This window comes from Dermochelys coriacea, chromosome 5, assembly GCF_009764565.3.
Source record: "Dermochelys coriacea isolate rDerCor1 chromosome 5, rDerCor1.pri.v4, whole genome shotgun sequence".
Taxonomy (NCBI): domain Eukaryota; kingdom Metazoa; phylum Chordata; order Testudines; family Dermochelyidae; genus Dermochelys; species Dermochelys coriacea.
Window position 1 is genome coordinate 88,577,609 of NC_050072.1, and position 12,706 is coordinate 88,590,314.

Genomic DNA, 12,706 nt, shown 5'->3' on the forward strand with positions numbered 1-12,706 from the left:
AGCATAATGAGTTAGCATATTTCAAGAGACCATTCAAGGTGAAGTGACCTGTTAAGTTTCAGAGTAGCAGCCGTGTTAGTCTGTATTCGCAAAAAGAAAAGGAGTACTTGTGGCACCTTAGAGACTAACAAATTTATTAGAGCATAAGCTTTCGTGAGCTACAGCTCACTTCATCGGATGCATTAGAACTCTCTATTCATTGAAGAGGGGGGGTGGGGGAAGAGTTAAGAGATTTATAGATTGAAGTAATAAGCTATAAATCCAGTGTCTCTTCAGTCCACCATGGTTTTTAGTATCTAGCAAAGTTATGAACTTAAGCTTCCAGGCAGATCTTTTGAAAACATTTTGCAGGTTTCCTTTGAGGATGAGGATTGAGAGGTCAGCTATAAGAAAATCGCTTTGTGAAAAGTGTTCACGCACAGGTGATAGGGTGTTTTTGTCTTTCATCATTTTTCTGAGTTCAGTTGAGAGTGTACTGATTGTCTAGTTTCACCCAGTTAGTTGTTATTGGGGTATTTAGTGCACTGGATGAGGTACACATGTTGTGATAGGCACGTGTAGGACCCATGGATCTTGAAAGGTGTGTTGTGGAGGATGATGATCATAGTGACAGTGGAAAGATTTTTCAGGTTGTACATCCTTCGTTCTGGCAGGGTCTGGTGCCTCTTTGAGTTGGTGCATCCTGATCTGTGGGGAGCTTGCTTCTGATGAGCTTGGAGAGAGGTTTCAGGAAAGATTGATTTCAGGATGTGTTCCTATATGGGTTGTAACTGTTTGATGATACTGCACATGGGTTCCAGTGTGGGTTGGCAGGTGACAGCTAGAGGTGTGAAGTTAGAAGGGGTTTTATTTCTGCATTGAAGCAGTGTGGAGGCACTTTTCACAAAGTTATCACTCTGTTTGACACTTCACTCCTCATCTTCAAAGGAAACCTGAACACCTTCAAAAGATAGGACTGGGAGCTTAAATTCATAACTTTGCTAGATACAGAAAGTCATGGACTGAATAGAGATAGTGGATTTATAACTTATTTATCCATTTAAATCTGTGCCCCCCTCCCCAGGTCCTCACCCTCCGCCCCCCATGACTGGAGAGGTGATAATGGGTCACTTCAAATTGAATGGCCCTTTGAGATACATATATTAAACTACTTATGCTCAATCTTTTCCAAGCTGTATTTATTTCTCATGCCGAGTATATTTCCCAGACCAGAAGAAGAGCTCTGTGTAAGCTCCAGACCTCTCACTAACAGAAGTTGGTCCAATAGGAGAGATATTACCTTAGCCACCTGGGCTCCCGAATATTCTGGGATCAACATGGCTACAACAACGCTGCATGTAAAAATACATTAGTGCATTTAATCATCAAATGGTTAAAGGGAAAGACACTAATAGAGAAACATAGGTGAGCAACAGTATATAAAGTGTTTGAAATAGTGATACTGAATTATATTTCAAATTCATGAGCAAGTAAGCAAGCCTAATTTTTTTATCCTCTCTACCTTATTCTATTCTGGGTCTTATACTACACCCATCATTATATCTGAACACTTTATCATTCAGACAGCTTCACCACATTGTTAAAGCGTGAGCATCTGGCCCTCTGTCAAATAGATAGATCTGTGTAGGTGGGGATATGGTTCCAGCAAGTGTAGGATCTATTTTAATAAACTACTGAGTGTATTTAAATTAAAGAAGGCTAACACTAGTGGCATGCTGCAGGACAGGTTATGAAATACTAGCAGAAGGATGGCACCAACCAAACATTATTTGCATAGCCACCAGACAACTCTAGGCACCAGATGGAGCAGGTAGGCAGCCAAAGAGCAGGATCAGGTCTCTCTGCCAATACTTGCTAAATAAAAGTTTGATGTAAAAAGGAAATAAAAGGGAATCTGTCTCACGCTGATCACTGTAACTGGCAAAATATCTTATCAGATAATTAGATAGTGAAATTCTTTGAACTGATAATTACTAAGTCAATGTTGCCAAAGAAAGCAAGCAGCCCTAATACACTAGATGATCCATAGCAATTACAAGCATGGTGGTATTTTAAAACTTCCCAATTTTCTCAGATTACCTGCAAATCTTAAATTGCATGCTAGTTCTGTATTTGCAGTTTTCAAAGGAATTTCTAATAGAAACTATATAGAAATGAGAAAGTATTACAATATTGAGGGAACCATTCTCTATCTTAATTAAAACTGACATTTTTCAATGCTATTTACCACTATCTGCTCTATTAGGGACTTTGTCTTCATCCCACTGAAGTCAATGACAAACCTGTTATTGACTTCAATGGTCCAAGAGCAAGCTTATAGTGTCTGTGCATCTCTTCTCTATTCCACATGGCTTTTCCAAACAGTTGTTAAAAATTGACAGGTTGGTTTGATTGTGCTAAACTATGGCTATTTTATTTTACTAGGTTAGTGAAGATGCAAGTCTATTCATAATGAAAATCAGAATCTATGTTCTTTGCCATAATGTTTCTCCAAGTACGTATTTTTGCCAATTTACCATAGTTGTAAAATCCCTGTAACATTTATGAATATGAACTATTCTAGATTTAGGATCTCTGACATGTTTGGGACAGGCCTGGCAGTTTACACAGAGCACTGAGTTGTACAGAACAGGTGTCCTAGAGGGAGCACCAAAAGGGAATATGCTTCAGGAAGAACAAGCACAGTGCAAGCTCCACCATTTCATAATACATTTTAGCATGCTCACCACTCCACAGCCAGCCAACTGTTCCAGCTGGTGTGGAGCAGACATGGAACAGGCCAATGGCTGGCTCTTGTTTTGGACCTGCCCTCCCCCTACACCCACAATCTAGTCCCAAGGTTTGTAATACAAAAATATAGATTCAAGACTTATTATAAGCAAGTTTATTTTTCATTGATGTTTAATGAAAAACACTTTTTTCAATATGCCTTTAATTTTAACTGAAAACACTCAGACTACTCTTGCAAACACCTCATTTAACTGTAACTGAAATGAAATGATTTATGTATTTAATTTGTTTAAATAGCCCACAGAATAATTATTTAGGAATAATATACAGCAGCGTTCAGCTTTACTGAATCAGTCATCAAAACATTTCGCAGGTCAGGGTACTCTGCAATTATAGGTTCATTTCATGGAACAAAAATTTGAATCAGTCTTTCATGTTGTGGAAGGGTCATTCATATCATGCTCCAAGTATATTGAAAAATAGAACCCTCACAGCTAGTGGCAAAGAGGCTTTGTTTTTCATATGTTAGAAGAGTATGGGGAGAAGTGAAAATAAGTTTTTTGCTTTCTGAACAAATGTGACTGAAGAATTTAGCTCTCTAAGGCAACAGTGTGATATGCTTCTTAACTTGACTGGTGCTGACTGTTTAAATCCCCCAGAGTTTTAATAGATTGAAATATGGGTCTTGATTTTATCTGGTTTACCTGGCTGAAGAAGCAAAAGGGTCTACAACTATTGGACTCTGTTCTCACTATTAGGGCCAGACTAGGAACCTCTTAATCATATGTAGCAATTGCTCACACAAGTAGTCCTAATGGAGCAAATGGGAGTGTTTGACAACACCAATAAAAGGTTCACAAGCTGGCCCTATGAAGTGATTTTTAATATACACTTTAAAAACTTTCCTTGCAATGTTTGTTTTTGGTAATACATCCTGACCAAAGAGTAGCCTCTTTAACCAATTTTATCTACATTGAAAGAGGACAAGAAAACATTGTATGTTGTTTGCTCAAACACTTGAATTTTACCTGCACTACCTACTTCTGTAGGCACATAAACTAAATTTTTTAAACAATTTTCACCAGACTCCATGGACCAAACATTTGATCTGCACTGTGGACAAGTGTTTAAGTGGCCACAGATTTTGGTTACCTCAATTCTGGTGAGCTTAACTTTAGATCTGATTTCCAGTTATGCTCATTATCTGTAATTATTGCTGCAGTTCTCAATTAAAAAAAATAAAGCAGGCTGTAGCTCACGAAAGCTTATGCTCTAATAAATTTGTTAGTCTCTAAGGTGCCACAAGTACTCCTTTTCTTTTTGCGAATACAGACTAACACGGCTGCTACTCTGAAAACTGCTGCCTCTGTATCTGTTATCGCCTTCTCACCTTAGTCTCTTTCCCTTCATAAAAGCATGTAATGCCCCATCTCTTCATAACCCAATTAAGAAACAACTAGGGCTTGAAAAGGGGGTGGTTATTGTCAGTGCCTGGAAATTGTGTCAAATGCATTAAACTGGTTAGCTTGCATTGAAGCCTCTAATGGGTTGTGAGAATTCTTTCCTGATTCATAGAGCTAGAGATGTAGGTACTATATTTTATTCACATCTATTTTATTAAGGGGCATATTCATTTAATATCAATCTATTTAAAGAGTCACTGTCCAGTTAAAAGACATGTGCAACCATTTTCTTCCAACTTCTATTGCTTTAAATCAGAAGTAACTTCACTGAAGTCAGTGGGCCTAACTATGCATATTCATAAGATTTTGCAGGATCAGGGCCTGTAGGTTCCTAGAGACCTCTCATTACTTGTCTATAAAGTTCTATGCTACCCTCACAGACTGAATAATCTGAAATAAATGTTTATTTTTTTTTAACAGTGACCACTGAAATCTAGCACTATTGCCTACTCACTAAATAGAATTTCAAGAAATAAAAAACAAACAAAAACCCCACAATATTCCTCTTTGGCTACAAACTAACACAACAGATGGGTTACATACAATAGTTACAGACAAGGGAGAGACTGTAATGCTTCCTAGAAACACAAGCACAGTATCCAGAAGTAATTAAATGTATCTCTCCCGCACCACACACACACACACACACACACACATCTTGCGACTATTGTCCAGTCCAAATACTTCAGCTAGACACTGGAACTCTGGGCTAAGGACTTGGTCCATGGGAAGTCTGGAGCAGACTTTGATCTCAGCACTTCCATCTGGGGGTGGGAGAGACTGGAGAATCTTCACCATTCAGCTGTATCCTCTGCTGCTAGAGCCTGTGTGTACAGTATACAAGAAGCCTGAGGAACTGTGGTGGAGTACACATAATCGGCACATCTCATACACATCCCCACTCTTCATAAAGTAATGCTGTGATGTTCTCCAAATTAGCAGAGGAAGAGACAAAACAAGAGACATCCACAAATCTTGTAGAATAGCAATAGCATGGATACATCTGACACCCTGACTACCACAGGGTTAATTTTTTATGACGACTAGCAGAGCTACAGGATTTCCTTGGATAAACATGATAGCACTCCTCCTTCCCCTCAAAACAGCCTATGAACTAAAGTATATAAAGAATGTGAACCCAGGAAAAGAGAAACTAAAAGGGAGAGAAGAAAAGGAGGACTTGTGGTACCTTAGAGACTAAGGTGCAACAAGTCCTCCTTTTCTTTTTGCAGATACAGACTAACACAGCTGCTACTCTAAAAGGGAGAGAGGATCCTTATTGTATAATCTAAAGAGACACCTTATCTTTCAACTTTAAGTTCAGACTCTGGCTAAGGTAATTTATTTTTTTTTAAGCTTTGGTAGCATGAACTGAGGAGCATTAAAGGAGAAGGATACCTAGTTTGCCATATACTCTTAGTTTATTTAGATGTTCACATTGCTCCACTGCTTGAGCTCTAGTGTAGCCTCTCAGTGGTTGCATAGTCTAGGGGATAAACTATTGGTCTGTGAGTCAGGACACCCGAGTTCTATACTTAGTTTTGCTACTCACCTGCTGTGTGACCTTAGGCACATAACCTCTTTACGCTGCTATTTCGTCTCCCAAATAGAGTCTGTTTAGCTTGCAAGCAATTTTGGCACAGGGACCGTTTTGCCGTGTCTGTGCAGTGCCTAGCACAATGGGGCCTTATCTCAGCTGGATCAGCAAAGCACGACCATAATACAAATAAAAAAAATCCTGTTGCAACACACTGCTGTGGATACCCAGAGCTGTGAGCCATGTTACCCCTCTGTCTCAGCAAGAATGAGTTTTGCTAGCACTTAGACTAGAAAGGGGATATCTTCCTAACTAGCAAACTCCTCAAGGCTCTCCCAGTCCCAACTTTGCCCAGCAGGTAACAATCAATTATCTCCAAGCTTCTCAGAGATGTTTCTCTGCAAATCACAGCCCCTATCACAGATATTAAGATTACTGATTTGTTAAAAAGAATCACTAATCACAGCTTCTCATTTTAACTGAGGTAAATACATCCTTCCCTTCAAAACACAGCACTGAATTGTTTATAGTAAAAGTAAAACATTTATTAACATAAAAGCACAGATTAAGCAATACCCAGTAAAAGATGAAGGTAGAGATAGTTACAAGCAAATAAGTGAAAACATGCATTTAAGTCTAAACCTTAATTTAGCAAGATACAGTCTGGTCAAGATTGGAGGTGAGAGAAACAATCTCCTTTCCAGTATGCTTTTTATTATTGGTCAGCCTGGCTAGGACCCATCAGAGATTAAATTGCTTGTTGTTGACTATGGTGCCTCTTTCTGTTGCTTATATTCCCAAAGGGATTCAAGATTGCCTCCTGGGGATATGATCTCTTCTCTCTCAGGTGAAGGATCCATATTAATTCTTCACCTCTCAAGTTCAAGAGCAGGATAACCCCTGCGGGTTTATGTCAATAGCTTTGTTTACTGTTTTTTTATAAATTGAGATAAACCCACATTCTTGTGTCCAGCACAAACTTGTATATTGCCTTTACCTAGGCTAATCTGTCTGGTGTTACGTATGTTCTAGTAACATCATACAGAGGGAATTTATAACTTCACATATAAAGTTAGCACATGCATTTCACAAGGATATTAATAACCAGCATGGTATTAGCTGTCATATGATACCACAAAAGACAATTTTTTTTACAATCATCATTGTGTAGGATGTGAGTACAGGGGTGCTTAGGATAACACCTGCATTCTTAATAAAGAAGTTGGTAAATCAGTAAATAGACATGAAGTGATCAATGCCAGGAGCAACACAATCAGTGTGTTTTAGCAATGATTAATGAAAGAGGAAAGTCTGAGTTTTTTAGAATCTGAGAAAATGCTGATAAAACAGGCTAAGATTATTTTTCTGAAGTACATTAAGTCTTGCCTCAGATTGGCACAAATACTTCCTGCAAATAAGTATATGCAGAAACCATGAGAAACAAAAAAGAATGACCTTAGTTTTATGCTTATTTAAGCACAGAAAATGATGAGACATCTAGCTTTTTAAAAATCGTGAATGTAGGAAACTGAAGCAGAAAACTCTTGATGCTAAGAATTTATTATGAGATTAGTTTCCAAAAACAGGATAGCTGTGATCAGCAATATCATGATTTAGATCAGCTGAAGATCAGCCCCAGTGAATATGGCCATGCACATAGCACTGAATTGAACTTGTAGCATTTACAATAATTATTCACACATTATTGCAAGTAGCAATTTTCACAGCTCTTGCTCTAAATATTTGTTACATTTTAGCCAAAGGAAGTGAAAAACTCTTTATCCCTTTATGAGGTACTCAATATTTGGCTTGGCTAATGTTGAAGTGAATGATTTTTCTTTTAATATCATAACACTGAGTAACAGAAAAGTCATTACCTATATCTTTCCAGAGGAAAGGACCTTATGAACAAAAATGAAGAAAAGGCTAAACGCATTGATTGCGATATCATTTAATATAGCCACAACAAGGGATTTGCTCTGGACTTTTTCAGTGCCTCTTTTAGACTTAGCCCAGGCTTTGTCAGGATAATTTCAAGAGGATCAGGCCCTGTTTCACAGTTTAGCCCCAGCATTCCCTTTGTCTTTAACAATATCCCTGCCACTACCTTATGATAAGCATGGAGATAAACAGCTTCCCCAGCAATAGCACAGATAGAATTTCTCCACATGGAATAGTATTATTAAACTGGTTTTTCCTCACAAGATTAGTATTTAATTACACACAAGAAAAACCCACAAGAAACATAATACTCTGGACCTTTAATCACAATTGTTAAGGCTGAATCTCCACTTTGTTACTTCAAGTGCAGGAAGTGGGGGCATGCAAGGATTGTTTTAAAAAAGTAATATTTGCCACTCCAGGCTTGTATTACACTCCCAAGGTTACAGCTTCTCTCTGACCTTGGCTTGGTAAATGCTTCCACAGCCCAAATGCAAGCAAACAAAAAAACCATAACTCTTTGAACCCAGGAAGGAGCACTTGGGAATTCCTCCCTGTGGGGTACCCTCAAGCCCTTTCTCACACCCACCCACCTCTGGGAAGAGCTTATCCAAATTGTTTCCACTAGATATAGAAAATACTTTTTCATACTGGGTTCAAACCTTGCACAGCATTTCTGCTCCATGTCCCTGTAGCCTAGAGAACAGCAGACAAAGGGAAACTTTCTTTCCCATTTTTAAAAGTTATAGCCTTCCCATTGGCTCTTTTGGTCAGAGGCCCACTGCTTTTCTTTTACCAGTGGGCTTGTTAACCCTTTACAGGTAAAGCAAGCAGAGAACAGACCAAAAGGGATTTTACAGCTAACTGGCTGTCCATCAAAGAGAGTTACACCCCCCCCCCCCACTTCATGTATCACAACAATATTTATGGTTATAAATAAGATTTATGAGCAGACCCATAATTAGAGGGGAGAAGGAAGAAATGTGGGTCAGGAAAATAAGTTTACCTCCGCAGTAAAAGTGTGTATTTGTCACACAAAAACACTATTAAAGATATGTCATTTATTTACACAGACATGCATAAACAGAGAGATGTATATATCTTATATAAACGAGGAAGCACAGAGCGTGGAACAACATTTTTATCAGCACGAGTTTGGGGTGGCTGTATTACTTACATAGGGCAAAACCCTGAGTAACTTTTGTGGATCTGCCCAAATGAGCGCGACTAAAAGTTTTGTATCAACCTGCTCTGTGTATGCCCCCCATTTAACATAACTAATTAAGAATTATTTAGGCATTTAGAAAATTGGGATTATTTTTATTTTTCCCACTTAGAAAGTCAAGTTCACCTGTACAGACCCCTAGGACAGGAAAATAATACACTCATTACATTTCTAAAAGTGACCTTGTAACAGGGTTCACTTACTGCAAGAGTGCTTCTTCCTGGCCAGGCATGACATAGCAGCTCATTTCTCTTTTGGTGTCCCCTGCAGATGGTCATTCTGTTTCTGTGATGGTCTCTCTTCCCATAATTCACAATGCTCTTCCTTCATGATTCAGCCCACCAGCTGGGTCACTGTATAGTCCACCTTCTGGGGTGTCAAAAACTCATTAGAGGCCCCACCTTGTCCAGCACTCCTGTACTACTTTCCAGCAGCTGGTTGAGAACCCCAGACCCTCCCTCTACCCTGGGTTCTAACCCAGGGACATGAAAACCAGCAGCCAAGATTTTCACAGTTCCCTTCCTTATTGCCGTTTCCCAGGGCTTCTTCCTATCCTACCTTCTCAAACTTTCTTCCTCCATAACTCCTGTACGTTGACCATTCTTCCAGGGCTTATCCTTCTCACAGAGCTTTTTGTTTCTACAGAATAAGTAAGGCCCTCCACCTACAGCCTCCTGTTACTATAGCCTTCCTCTTTTTTATAAACCAATCCCCCTCCTCCCTGCAGCTGGGCTTCATCTGCAATTAGTGTTTCTAAATCCCTGGGCCTCCTTTCTGGTGCAATTGTGAAGTTAGCTGGCCCCTTTTGAGCCAGTTTAACCCCTTCCTGGCTGGTGTGAGATAAACACCCCATCACAGACCTAAAATAGCTTTTTAATGCCTGAAAAATATCATAATTAAATCTAGTAACTCAAGACCTTCCCAGAATAGAAATAAATGCTGTGTACTCCATGTAAAACCTGGGAATATCCTCCTTTATAATGACACTATGAATCATAGACTTTAAGGTCAGAAGGGACCATTATGATAGTCTAGTCTGATCTCCTGCACAATGCAGGTGACAGAATCTCACCCACCCACTTCTGTAACAAACCCCTAATCTATGTCTGAGCTATTGAAGTCCTCAAATCGTGGTTTAAAGACTTCAAGGTGCAGAGACTCCTCCAGCAAGTGACCCATGCCCCATCCTGCAGAGGAAGTGAAAACCCCCTAGGGACTTTTCCAATCTGCCCTGGAGAAAAATTCCTTCCTGACCCCAAATATGGCGATCGGCTAAACCCTGAGCATGTGGGCAAGACTCACCAGCCAGCCACCCAGGAAAGAATTCTCTGTAATAACTCAGATCCCACCCCATCTAACATCCCATCACTGGCCATTGGAGATATCTACCGCTAATAGTTGAAGATCAATTAATTGCCAAAATTAGGTTATCCCATATACCATCCCCTCCCTTTTTGCCCTAATGAGCAATGAAATAGTAGACCTGAATCATGTTACCAGTCCAGAATTCAATATTGCCCAGCTTGGGACAATGCTATTTAGTAAGTAAAATTCCATGAGTTGGGGGCAAAAAGATTCCTCTATGGTAAAATTATTTGGAGACTGATTTTTTTTAAAAAATGGTAACTGTTTGAAGCTGAAGTTTGGAATGTTAAAAATAACTCCTATGGAGAGGGACTAATGGACAGTGTGTCTCTAAGTCTGCCAGATGCACAGTATCTTATATCTATAAGCGGATCTGGTATTCCCACTCACACCTAAGGTTGTCCAACATTTTTCATTATAAAACCCTTTATACAATAGATTTACATTTTGGCAGAGTTATACTTTTCAGGCTGAAATTTTCTATGCTGGGTTTCTGCCTCAAGATGAACACTTTGGGACAGTTGTTTTGCCCATATTAAAAAAAAATCACACAACCTTTTCTTTTAGAAGCTCTGGTGCATTCAGGCTTTGGAACAGTAGCTTGAAATTTGGCAGGAGTGTTGCCCTGATGTTCAGGATGTCTTTTGCTGCCTCTGAAAATCTACACAAATCTGGCCTAGTTGTAAGCCTTAGAAAAATCTCAGGTTTTGCATGCTCAGATATTAGAGTTTGGTAGCTAAATTCTCCAAAATTTCATCTGTGCTGAGCATGCTCCCATGCAGAAGGCTGAGCCGGACTTTCTCTGCAATTGTTTTTCCTATCTGACAAGGGAGCTGCTGTAGCATCAGACTGAGAGAAGAGACTGTATCTCCTGTTCTCTCTGTTTCAAATGCTGGCACCCAGGCAGCATGAAAAGAGGAAGAAGAGGGATGAAGAAATGAGTTGAGCAGAGGGAGGAAATGGAGTTTGCAGGACCCAGAGCATGGGAAGAAGTTAGGGGTGGGATTGGAGAGGCAAGGGGGAGAAGGAGTTAAGGAAGAGTAGAAGGAGAAAGGGGTTGGAGACAGGAACTGGGGTGGGGAAGGGACTGTGGGTCCTAAGGTCCAACCCCTGCTGGAGGATCTATTATCAGTATGATTCCACATGAAGAAATTTCAGTTTATTTTTTAAGAATATTTACGAAATTATATTAAAGCCCCCATATATTAAAAGAACATTAAGGTTTAAAAATCAAGCACTCAGAAAGTTAGGAAATGCCAAAATTGGTTGCCCATGGGACCCAGCCCCTCTGTGCATATACATTATGATAGTCTTTAATCACATGAACACATTCTTATTTTTGCACAGGAAGGGTCTGCTCTGGGAATGAATCACAATTGTGGAGCAAAGGAAGCTGTTATCTGTAAGATCCCTGTTTCATTTGTTGTAGGATTTGAAAGGTGTATAGTGAATAAGGAAGTCACTTGAAGGAAGAGAAAGGATAGCATCTTGTTTAAAGAAGTTGAATACCTCTTAGAACTGGATTCTATCACTGCCTCTGCCACAGAGTTCCTATGTGATGCTAGGCAACTCAATTAAATCACTATTTTCACAGCTGTCCACTAATTGTGTATTTCTCATTTTTGAGGTAACCAGCATGAGACCTCATTGGCCAAATTTTCAGAAGTGCTCACTTCTACAACTAAAATTGATTGGGACCATGCTTTGAATATATTAAATTCTATTTAAAAATGTATTCTGAAAAAAAATGAGTCCCTAGGTGAGTCTAGCAGGGCATCCAAAATTAGTGGGCAATTTTGGCATTGGATGGTGTGCACTAAATAGGGCCTGCATCCACACACAATGAGGAGGTAAATAATAAAAAGAAATAGTGAATAACTTCCCGTTCACTAAATGAAGCAAGAGTCCTGCAGAAAAAAATAAATAGGTGATCGTGTAAGAAAAGACTATACCATAATGACACAAGGGCAACCTCAATTCTGGCATTTATTAAATTGTGTGTGCTTGACCTTGCAACATGAATGTTATTTTAATATAGTGTGGTGATGTTGTTGTTATATGCAATATATACCAGATATGTTGAGGAGATATTAATGTAATAAGCGTGAGTAATCCCATCCTTATACAGAAAAGGACTTGAGCCTGTGATTAATTCCTACTGACTTCAGTGACTTAACTTAAGCACGTGCTTAAGAAGTTTGCTAAAACTGAGCCAAATTGCAGAATCCATGTAACCATGCCAGAGAAATACAGCTAAGACTCCACATTCTCTTTCAGTTTATTCAGTCCAGTAGATACAACTTAGATCCTCAAGGACAATTATGGAACTTGGAAACAAATACCAAAAATACTTGTACCAATAATCTTCTAAGATAAATGTTGGACCATTCAATTTTCAAGCATCACACAAACTAGAGCAGTTGGGAGGTGGTGTGGACCCACAGT

At 39.3% G+C, this 12,706-nt stretch overlaps 1 long non-coding RNA gene across 1 annotated transcript; it reads right to left on the reverse strand.

Moving 5' to 3' along the window:
- Positions 1–4,579: 4,579 nt before the first annotated feature.
- LOC119856391 lies at positions 4,580–9,649 on the reverse strand. The gene is made up of 2 exons (XR_006281449.1): positions 9,100–9,649; positions 4,580–5,017 (listed from the first exon to the last, which is right to left on the reverse strand). It is a non-coding gene; the product is annotated as an uncharacterized LOC119856391 (long non-coding RNA).
- Between the last annotated feature and the right edge of the window lie 3,057 nt (positions 9,650–12,706).